The sequence below is a fragment of the Nelumbo nucifera genome, chromosome 4 (genome assembly GCF_055504915.1).
Source record: "Nelumbo nucifera cultivar China Antique chromosome 4, China Antique-T2T, whole genome shotgun sequence".
Classification (NCBI taxonomy): domain Eukaryota; kingdom Viridiplantae; phylum Streptophyta; class Magnoliopsida; order Proteales; family Nelumbonaceae; genus Nelumbo; species Nelumbo nucifera.
In genome coordinates, this window is record NC_142652.1 from 23,319,217 (window position 1) to 23,330,344 (window position 11,128).

The window sequence follows — 11,128 nt, forward strand, 5'->3', positions numbered from 1 at the left end:
TCGGAATCTGTGTGCTATATTTCTGCTGCTGGCATATAGTACATCAGGCCACAAATTCTTGCACCATCCTTTTCATACTTTTCCAGTAATAGTGGGCTACCAGGCGTTTATAGGTGCGGAGATCTCCAGAGTGTCCCCCTTGGGCCGAGTTATGGAAGAGTTGAAGTAGCTCCTAGTGATGTTTGGATTCCCCAGAAACCACCATTCGGCCCTTGTAGAAGAGTATGCCATTCCGGACTATGTAACCTGGGACCTGTGCTGCTTCCTCAAGGATTTGGGCCCGAACTTGGGCTAAGTGAGGATCATCCTGGGCTTCCTACTTTAATTGGGAAGGTAGTGGATAATTCAGCTATGACAGGCCCATCAAATTAAACTCACCAGCTCTAGAGAGTGCATCTGCTACTGCATTAGAAGCCCCAGACTTGTATTAGATTGCAAAATCAAACCCCGTTAATTTTTAAGCCCATTTATGTTGATCTGGGCCCAAAACTCGCTGCTCCAACAAGTGTTTAATGTTGTGGTGATCTGTCCTGACAGTAAACCTTCAGCCCAATAGATATGCCCTCCATCTTTGAACCGCCAAAGTAATGGGCATGAGCTCCTTCTCATAAGTGAACTTAGCTTGGGCCTGTAGTGAAAGAGCCTTGCTGAAATAGGCCAAGGGCCGGCCTTGTTGCAACAACACAACCCCGATTCTCTTACCTGAGGCGTCAGCCTCTACTACAAACTCCAAATCGAAATTTGGAAGAGCTAGTGTAGGTGGAGTGGTTATGGCTTCTTTGAGGGCTTGAAATGCTTCTTCAGCTTGTTGGTCCCACACAAAGGAGTGTTTCTTCAGCAACCGCATAAGGGGAGCGGCAAGAACCCCATATCCTTTAATGAATCGGCGGTAGTAACCCGTCAGCCCAAAGAACCCCCTGAGAGCCCGTGGAGAGCTGGGTCGAGAACAATAGATCGTGCAACTTATCTTCTCTGGGTCTATGTAAACTTGTCCTCCAGAAATGATATGCCCCAAGTAGTTGATCTGGGTATGTCCAAACAAGCATTTTGAAGGTTTAGCGAACAACTGGTGTTGTCGATCAAGAGTATGGGGTACCTGTCCTTGACCGTGATGCGGTTCAAGGCTCTATAGTCCACACAGAATCTTCAGCTCCCGTCCTTGTTTCTTACCAAAATTACTGGGGAGGAAAAGGGACTACTGTTGGCCCTGATAACACCTTTGTCTAACAGCTCTGTCACCATACATTCCACCTCTACCCTTAGATAATGGGGGTAGCGGAAGGGTCTAACGTTGGCGGGTGGGGCTCCGGGCTGGATAGGAATCCGATGGTCATGGTCCCAGGTGGGTGGTAATGAGGTGGGTTCTTGGAAGATGTCGGAGTAGGACTGAAGCAAAAGTTGGAGCTGTTGGGCTTGGCTTGGGGTGGGGCTTGTGTTTCCTGTGAGCGGAATGGACCCAGTAGGCATAAAGCCCATGCTCATCAATAATGGGATGGGCTCTTGTTGACAGGTCTTGAGAACCACCTCTAAGCTATCAGCAGTTATGGGTTGGGCCTTAATCCCTTTTAACATGTAGGAGTTCCTTCATAATTAAATTGCATGATCAAGTCGACCCAATTACATACTACCGGGCCTAGCAACTGAAGCCAATGTATGCCCAAGACAATGTCTGGCCCAGTGAATTCTAACGGGTATAAATTCACATGAAATTTGTACCCCTGGATCTTCAATTCTTTTGACTTGCACCTACCATTACAAGAGGATTGGTGGCCGTTGGCGACATTAACTGCAAACGGGGAGACGGGTTCTATCACTATCAATCAAGATAGCCACTCTCTTCCCTGAGATCAAACCTTGCACTCGCATGGTCCTTGGGGCCTGATATCCAGCTTGGGCCTGAAGGGATATAACGCAGTACTCTACTTTCTGGGATCACCTCCATTTGCTGAACCTTTGGGTCACCGATTTGGGTGTCATAGTCATCCTCTCCTTCTACTTGTAGAAGATATATCTGCTGGGCTTTGCATTTGTGGCCTGGGACGAATTTTTCGTCATAATTGTAACTGAGGCCCTTCTCCCTACAGGCCTGCATTTCCGTCCAAGACAGCTTCCGGTAGGGAAGGATCATAGCTCCAGGCCTTCTGTTCGACGGAGCTGGTAAGAGTACCAGCTTGGGAGTAACAGGAGTTGGAAGTAGAGGCCTAGGTCTCGGATCCACCTTGGGATAAGGTCCCTTCTGAGTCAGGCCCGCTTGAGGTCCATTAGGTCTACCCAACTTCTTAAGCTGGTCCAATCTCTCCTCCTGAAGTTTGGCCAACCCAACTATTGCCATCAGGGTAGTCGGTTGCATGGTATTCACCTCTATGCGAATGTCCTCTCTCAAGCCCCCTATAAAGCATCCTACCAGGGCAGCCTCCGGCCAGCCATGAACTCGTGTGTCCAACCATTAGAATTCATTCTGATATTCCCTCACGGTCCCTATCTGTCTCACCCGAGAGAGAGACTCATTGAAATTTTCATAACCAGAGGGACCAAACTCTACACGTAATGCTTCGGTAAGGTCTAACCAGGTGGTCTGAGGGTGGGTCTTACGGTACCACTGGTACCACATGATAGCTTCACCATCCATATGTATGGCGGCAATGGAGACCCTCTGATCTGCCGGGGTCTCATGGAATTCAGAGTAGCGTTCTGCCCAGTAAATCCAAGGAATGGGATCATCACCTAAATACAGAGGGAAGTCAATCTTGGTAGCCTTGACTGGAAATGCTCCTCCTCGCCTAACACCGCTGCTGCTGGACCCTTCAACCTCCATGGATCTAGGAGCTGATGACATACGTTCGAACTGGCCTACCAGTGCTGAGAGGGTTTCTTTGATTTCTTTCAGTTCATTGGTAGTCTGTTGAACTTCTCCTTCTACTCAATCAATCCGCTCTTCGACAGATGAAGCCCTGGTGGTTGGCATCATGGCAAGGCTCTGATACCAATTGATAAGCCCTACTACTGTGTAATCATTGGTGAGCTGGTTCGAGGGAGCTCACTCTCCTGAAATGGACGAGGTAGAAGGAGAAAGAGAGAGAATGTCAATGGTTCATTCTTCCCTTCATGCATTCGTAGATGGGCCTATATAACAAATGGCGAGCTAACAACTATTACTGATTCAGACATTTCTCAGTACATGGTTACTTTTCTAAACGCGGACGTCGGTTGTATACGAGTATGATAGGTGGTGTCACTTGCGTGATCCTTGGGTTGTTCTGGACTGGCACATGGGCCTGATCTGCACCGCTTGGATCTTCTCCTCCGTTGGGCCTAACATTTAAAGTATGAATTCTACAAGGAGGGCCTTTGAGGCAATTGATACTTTGCATACTAACTTTGTGTCGCTTTCAATCTGAGTTGAATCCATTAACATGCTATTGGCGAGCTTCAAGCCTTTAAGAACTGTACGAGATTCAGCTTCCTCAGGTGAAGAACAAGTAATGGGTAAGGATGAACCAAAGTTACTGTCCACCGTTAATGATTCTTCAAAGTAATGTCTCAAACTCGCAATAGTAAAATCTCTTGATCTCATACCGAAAGGTAGGGGTGGCAACGAGTCGCGCTTTTCACAAGCTGCTCAAGCTCGACTCGGTTTCAACCGAGCTTGAGCTCGAGCATACTAGAACTTAGCTTAAATATATATATATAAAATAAAATATTATAATAATATTATAATTATTAGTTTTTTAAATATCAAGTAAAAATATTTTTATATATAATTTTTTATTTTTATAAAATATTTTTTCTCAAAATCGTGCTCGAGCTTATGAATTTTTTACTCAAGCCAATCTCAAGCTTGGTACTATTCGGCTCGGCTCAGCTTGAATCCACCCCTACCAAAAGGTGAGGCCAACCAAATTAGTGCCACAGCTGGACAATTAAAGAAAAGATGTTCCATAATTTCAGGCTTTTCAACACATCGTGGACAAGATGGATCCTTAGATTTACATCTTCTTTTCATAATATCACCAATTGGAATTGCCTCCATGATGCACCTCCAAACAAACATTTTAAATTGAGGAATAAGCATTTTAGAACCCCCAAACCTTTTCCACTTAAAACCATTGCAAAGGTAGCCCATGTATGAAGATTCACTCTCAAGTGTCAAGAGCTTGTAACCAAGGTTACAAGTATATATCCCGTGTGGGGTAAATTTCCAAATCAATTTATCTTCACTTTGTTGTTTAGTAGTAAGGAGTTGGACCTATTTGATTCTGTTGATGATTGAAAGATTAAAGATTTGCTGAGGCCATTTGTCTTCCATGAACCTGAGATGTGATCAATCATGAGAGCAACCTTGCTACAAGAGTTGACCAAGAGAGTGGTTTCTTAATGGGCACCCCATCCACCCATAGGTCATCAAAAATACCCACCTCCCAACAATTTGAAATCATGCAACCATTTACAGCCCTTTAGGCTCAGTTTGGAAGGAGTACAAATACAAATATGTATTGTGCAAATACATACAAAATAATACAAAAAGACAATGTTTTGCACTCTACATATTTGTATTTGCACTCCTTTCAAACTAAACCTTAAGAGTTTAGAACGACTGATTATTATCCTTGGCCAAGTAGGATAAGCATTTTTCCTAATGTTGTTTTTCCAAAGGTAACACCATGAAGGTATTTTTGCTTCAGAACTTGAGCCCAAATGGAGTTTGGTTCAATAAGAAACCACTAAGTTAACTTTTGGAGTAGAGCTTTTTTCATCAAGAAAATTTGTCTTAGACCAAGTCCTCCCTCATCTTCTGGATGTAAGGATGTGTACTAGGCTGTTAAATAAACAGAGCCTTGATTACTGAATTTTCTTCACCAGAAGTCACAACAGATGGCATCCATTACTTTGCAAACAGCTTTAGGTATCAATGTTTTGGCCATGTAGAACGAGACCGAATCTGCTCCTCCTAGAGGGCGTCTTACACATGCCTTACACACACATCCTACCATGCATTGAAACATCTCCCATACTTTTAAGTTATTATTCACGGGAGATGTTCCCAATGCACGATGGATGTGCATGTGAGGCGCCCAAGTGTGAGGAGCAGATCCCGTCTCATGTAGAACAACAAGAGAGCTTGGAGAGTAGACTTAATGAGAGTAGTTCTTCCAGCATGAGAGATGACTCCAGCTTTCTAGTTTTTTTAACTTGGACTTGAATTTATCAATTAAAAAAAAAATCCAAGATGATGAATTGTTTGAGTATACAAGAAGATGACTATCAAGGTAGATCTCATCCATTTCCATCTCAATAACTCCCAATTCTTGTTTAATGGCATCTCTAATAGAGTAGGGAACATTCTTACTGAAGTGGATGGATGATTTATTGAAGTTAACTTGTACTGACCACCTACAAAAAAGATCAAGGATTTATTTAATTTTCTTTACTTCATGGAGGTCAGCATCCCCAAAAATTAAAATATCATTTGCAAAAAGTAGATGGTTCAGTCTTTCATGATAATTACCCAACCTTACTCCTTTAAGCTCACCATTTTGGCACTGCTTGAAACAGGAGTCTTGACAGGATCTCAATATAAATAATAAAGAGGTAGGGAGAGAGGGGACATCCTTGCCTCAACCTCTTTGTGGTGAAAAAACTCGACTACATTCTCCTTTTGTGATGATTCTCATGCTAGGAGAGGTGATACAAGCATTGGTCAAAGAACAGAAAGAATCAGAAAAGCCCAGAAGTTGCAGTAGTGGGTAATTAAGGAATTGCCAATTCACTCTATTGTAGGCTTTGGCAACTTGCAAGATCAATTTTCAACGAGAAAGAACCTTTACTTGCTTTACATTTATTCACGGAGTGAACTATCTCCTTTGCAAGCACAAAGACATACTTTGTGATATCAATTAGCATTGAAAGCACTAGGTTATAAACCTTGCACATTTTCCTTGGTATTTTCCATTGCAAAATAGCAATAAACAAGTTATTCCTAAAAATTCATGTTGATGGTGATGGGGCCTCTAAAAGGGGTAGGGCTACCTATCACAATTGGTCTTTTAAAGGAATGATTTTGTCTCAGCTCATCCGGTTCCCCTTTATTGTGGCCTTATGGGGAGTTTATTGTGGACAGAGCAAGAAATGATGCTTGCCAATCATCAAACTTCTTTATGATTTTTTATGGGTTGATTCTAAGGTCCTGTCCATAAGTTATTTATCTGGGTAGATGTAATTATCCATGAAACACTTATTTAGATAAGTCCATTTACTTATGTTTTCTATTTCTTGGGTAAATAATATAATGACCATTTTAGTCATGAAAAACAATTATTAGAAGGGACAATTTTGTCCCATATAAATGGACAACTTTCCTCTTGGGAAAGTTATTTATCCATCTAATAGATGGGTACGATTTACTCGAGTAAGTAATACCAAGGAAAATAAATTATCAATGGATTTCATATAAATCTAAAAAAGAACATAGGTATCTTGGTCAATGAGAACCAATTTTCTTCCTTCTCAAAATCCAAAAAACAAGCAGAGCCTAAGGAGCTATGGTGGCCAATAGGCATCTTGGTCGCTCACTAAATGCAATAGAAGACTAAAAATCTTTTATCCCTATTTTTTATTTGCATTATTTCTCACTCGTCGGTCACCACGGTTGTGTAACAATTAACAAACCAGCACATGCCTTGGCATCCCTTGGATTGACAATATTAAATTTATTTACGTGGTCTTCACCTTCTCCTTTCTTATCCATCTCCTTAGGGAGGATCACTGTAATACTTAACATTTGATGCAATGAATTTTAGCCTTATGACCTACTTTGAAGCGTCAATAAAAATGAATTTGCAAGGCTTGAGTACGCAGTGTTGGCGCAATATATGTTGTTAGATCATGATTTTCAAAATAAGATTGGATCGGTTGATTCAGGAACCGGTTATGGTTTGAAGTCTAGTTTGGACCCCAAGATCGTACAATCGAGGTTTTAGACCAGATGGCTGAACTGTTTGACCCATGAATTCAGTGGCCAAAATGGTTTCATTTCCATGATATTGATTGTGATATCTACGTGTAAAATTAATTGAGACTTTGGAATTTGTATCCCAATAAAAGAAATTGATATTTTTTTTTTTGGTTTACTAACAAGAAAATTCATTCAAATAAAAGAAAGCATCAAACAACAACGCAACTAAGAGACATAAAGACAACACAAGAAAGAAAAACATGCAAACAAACAAACCAAATAAACAAGAAAACAAGGGGCTCAATTCCTATAGTCCTACTCAACAGACCGATTGAAATTAGGACCATTACAAACAAAAGATTCCTTAACAACACTATCAGCAACCAATTGATCTTCCACCAACAAATTAAACAAGAGTCAGGAGGGGTTTCCGAATTACTAGGACCATTACAAACAATAATAAACTAACTATGGACCTCTGAATTTTGGTCATGACTCAGGCTTGGGCTCATCATTGTACAAAAACTGAATGCATACTGTGATTACTCTCGGGTGGGATAAACTGGCGCTTAACCATATATAAATCTATATCTATACTACTTTAAAAAGTATAAATAGCCTCTTGAATATTTCTGGAATTTTTTAATTAAAAAATTTACCCTCTATATTTAAATTTATTAATAAAAAATAGGGGCAAATAGGGTAATTAGTTATTGATATTAAATGAGTTGAAAAGAGTTAATTTTGAAATATTCAACGCATTCAATTATCTCTCATTAAATCCAATATTTAAGGTATTAATTTGCATTCACCTTCATTGAATCATATATTTAAGGCTTCATTGTTTCTTCTCATCATTAAATTCTATATAATTAAATACATACATGATAAATTAATAATTTCAATAACTTAAAAACTTATACTTTTAAAATCTACCTTGAATGGGCCAGTCCATGTTGCCACAATTAAATAATAAAATTAAAAAATATATAAAATGCAAAAAATATGAAATTAAAAAAATGGGAACATTTTTAACATCATATATTTGACATATTAAACAGTAATAAGTATGATAAACAATGTTTTAAAAACCAACCCGGTGGCTGACCCGCTTTTGCTTTCGGGTCACCAGTTCGACTGTTAAGGTCAAATGAGTCAAATTGCTCTGTGCCAACACTGTGTGTGTGTGTAGAATATATATTTTATCAATAAATAGTACAATTATGTTTTACATATATTACATATAACATATCTATTATGTTACATTTATTTATGTTTTTTAATTATGTTTTAAATTCTTTATTTATAAAAATATTAAAAATTGCAATATGGGGCCAAAAAAGGTTTTTTTTTCGTGAAAATAGCAAGGCAAGGTGCATAATGCCTTTGGGATGTATAGATCTTGAAAAGTTATTAAAAAAAAAATGATAACCCCAATCAAACATCGGAATGCAAAGTTATGGCTCCCAAAAGTTTGCACATAATTAAGCACACAACCTACGACTTGGTTACTGGGGTGAACGGGTCAATGGTTGAACCACCCAAGTTAGATGGTTTTTAACCAAAAGGGGGAGTTTCAATAGAACCAAACCTATAATCAAGGCCAAGTGACGGTTTGAACAGTTCAATTGGCCAAGTCAACAACAAGTCAAAAACATAGATGATGAATAAGAAATGTTTTTATTAATGATGGAAAGGAGATGTAAAATTTAAAACCAATTGGAAGTAAAACTATTTTCCTATTATCTCTCATTAAATCTCATATTTAAGGTATATTCCCTTATTAAATCCTATATTTAAGATATATTTTTCTCATCATTAAATTGTACTAGTTAAATTCACAACATTAATTTTAATAATATAAAATACATATTTTGAAAAATAATTTGAAAACAAAACCATTTTCTTCCCTCTCGGTGATGAGTAAGCAATTCAACCATTTGTGGTCAAATCCGTTAATAAATAATGCTATAATTAAATAAAAAATTAAAATATATAAAATATATAATATAAAAAATAAAAAGAACTGTGCATGTCATTAATATTTTATATTCATTATATTGAACAAAAATAAGTATGAAATGTAAAAGGTATTTTTGTAAATTATGAAAGTGGAATGACAAAATTAAAATCAACCTAAAAATGAAATAATGTCATAGTCAAATAATAAAATAAATATTATACATAAGATATAATATTATATATTTATAAAAAATAAAATATTGGATACATATATAATATTATACATTCATTATATTGAACAAAAATAAATGTTATACATAAGATACGATTTTGTAATAATGGAAATGTAATACAAAATATAATGTCAACCTAGAAATCAAACTATTTTTCTTTTTAGGTCATGGGTTAGTGGTTTGGGTCAAATGGATTAATCGATGATATAATATTTAAATAATAATAAAAAGTACAAGTAATCAAAAGAATATATAAAAATTATATATTAATTATGTCAAAAAAATAAATGTGATGGTTAAAAATTATGTATATAATGTAAATGAAATATATAATTTAAAATTGATCCGAAAGCAAAGCTATTTTCTTATTTAAATGGTGGGTCAATGGTCTAACTTTTTAAAGAAATTCATGATGTCATAATTGAATTATAAATAGTTAAAAAAAGATAGAACACAAAAGATAAAAAAGTATATAGTTTTGTTAAAGACATTTTGGAACATTCCTAATGTTATATAATCATCATATTAAATAAAAATAATTGTTAAAATATTTTTTTTATTTAAGATAGAAATGGAATTCAAAATTTAGTAGTAGTAGTAGTAGTTGTTGTAGTAGTAGTAGTAGTAATAATAATAATAATTATTATTATAATTATAATAATAATAATAATAATAATAATAATAATAATTGTAATTTAAACTTCTATCGGTGCACATTTAGTACAAGTATTTAAGTTTATTTTTAACCATATTGCTAATTTTATTAATTTTCAATTTCTATCCTAACTATGATATATTTAAAGTTCAACTAATTAACATGAAAAAAAATTAATATGTACAACGCACATACTTAATTACTAGTACCATAAAAATGCCCAAGTGAAAAGGGTTGATGGATGGGAAAACTAGCAAATTAAACTGAGGATGTATGTAACTATGTAATATTAATGTGTGTAATGGCTCGAGCGCAAGGAAGTTTGTGTAATGGCCATGGTTTTAAAAAATGACATGGAAATAGAACCGTTATGGCCATCGGTTTTTTGGTTAATGGTTTGACTGTCCGGTTCAAATGGGCAGCCTGTTCTAACAACAAAAATTTAAAAAATGGCCAAAACAGTTGAACAGGTTGACGACTTGACCACCTAGGTCAACTAGTTATTGACCGATTCAACGGTTTTTTGCCAGAGACCAGATTTAGAGTAAAACAGAACCGATTGCCTGGACGGTTCTTGGGCCAAACGGTTCGACCAAATAATGTCTCTAGCACTCTACATCGGAACGGGGAGAGACAATTGCCTAGGGATGGCAATTTCCCCATTTCCCCGATCCTCGTAGGGATCTGTGGGGATGGGGATGATTTCCCCCTCGCAAGGACGGGGATGGGGAAATTTTCATCCTCGTTAGTGGGGACGGGGAGAGCACTCACCGCTCCGCAGGACCCCAATCCCCGCCCATGGGATCCCCACTAATATATGTATATATATATATATATATATATATATATATATATATATATATATATATATATATATATATATATATATATATATGTATACGTTATATATATACACATACGTCTATATATTAATATTTTAAAAATATGGTTGAATATGTCTGAATCTTTTTTAATAGATTGTAAATTTTAATTATTTTATTTTATTTTATTTTTATTTTTAAATAAAATAAAATAAAAAACAAAAACAAATTTATTAACATTATAAAAAATTACGGGGAATGGGAATCCCTGCAGGGATGGGAATAACCTTGTCCCTGTTAGTGAGGATAGGGACGGTAACGGGAATGGAGATTTTTGCGGGAATGGGGATGGGGAGAGGCTCCCCGTCCCCACCCTGCCCCGTTGCCATTCCTACAATTACCATATGGGTATTCTTCCATGAGACAGTTGGTGATGTCTACATCGCACATTCCTATTAGGGAGTTGTAGTGTTGGGACCAAGGAATTCTAATTTCCATGAATGAA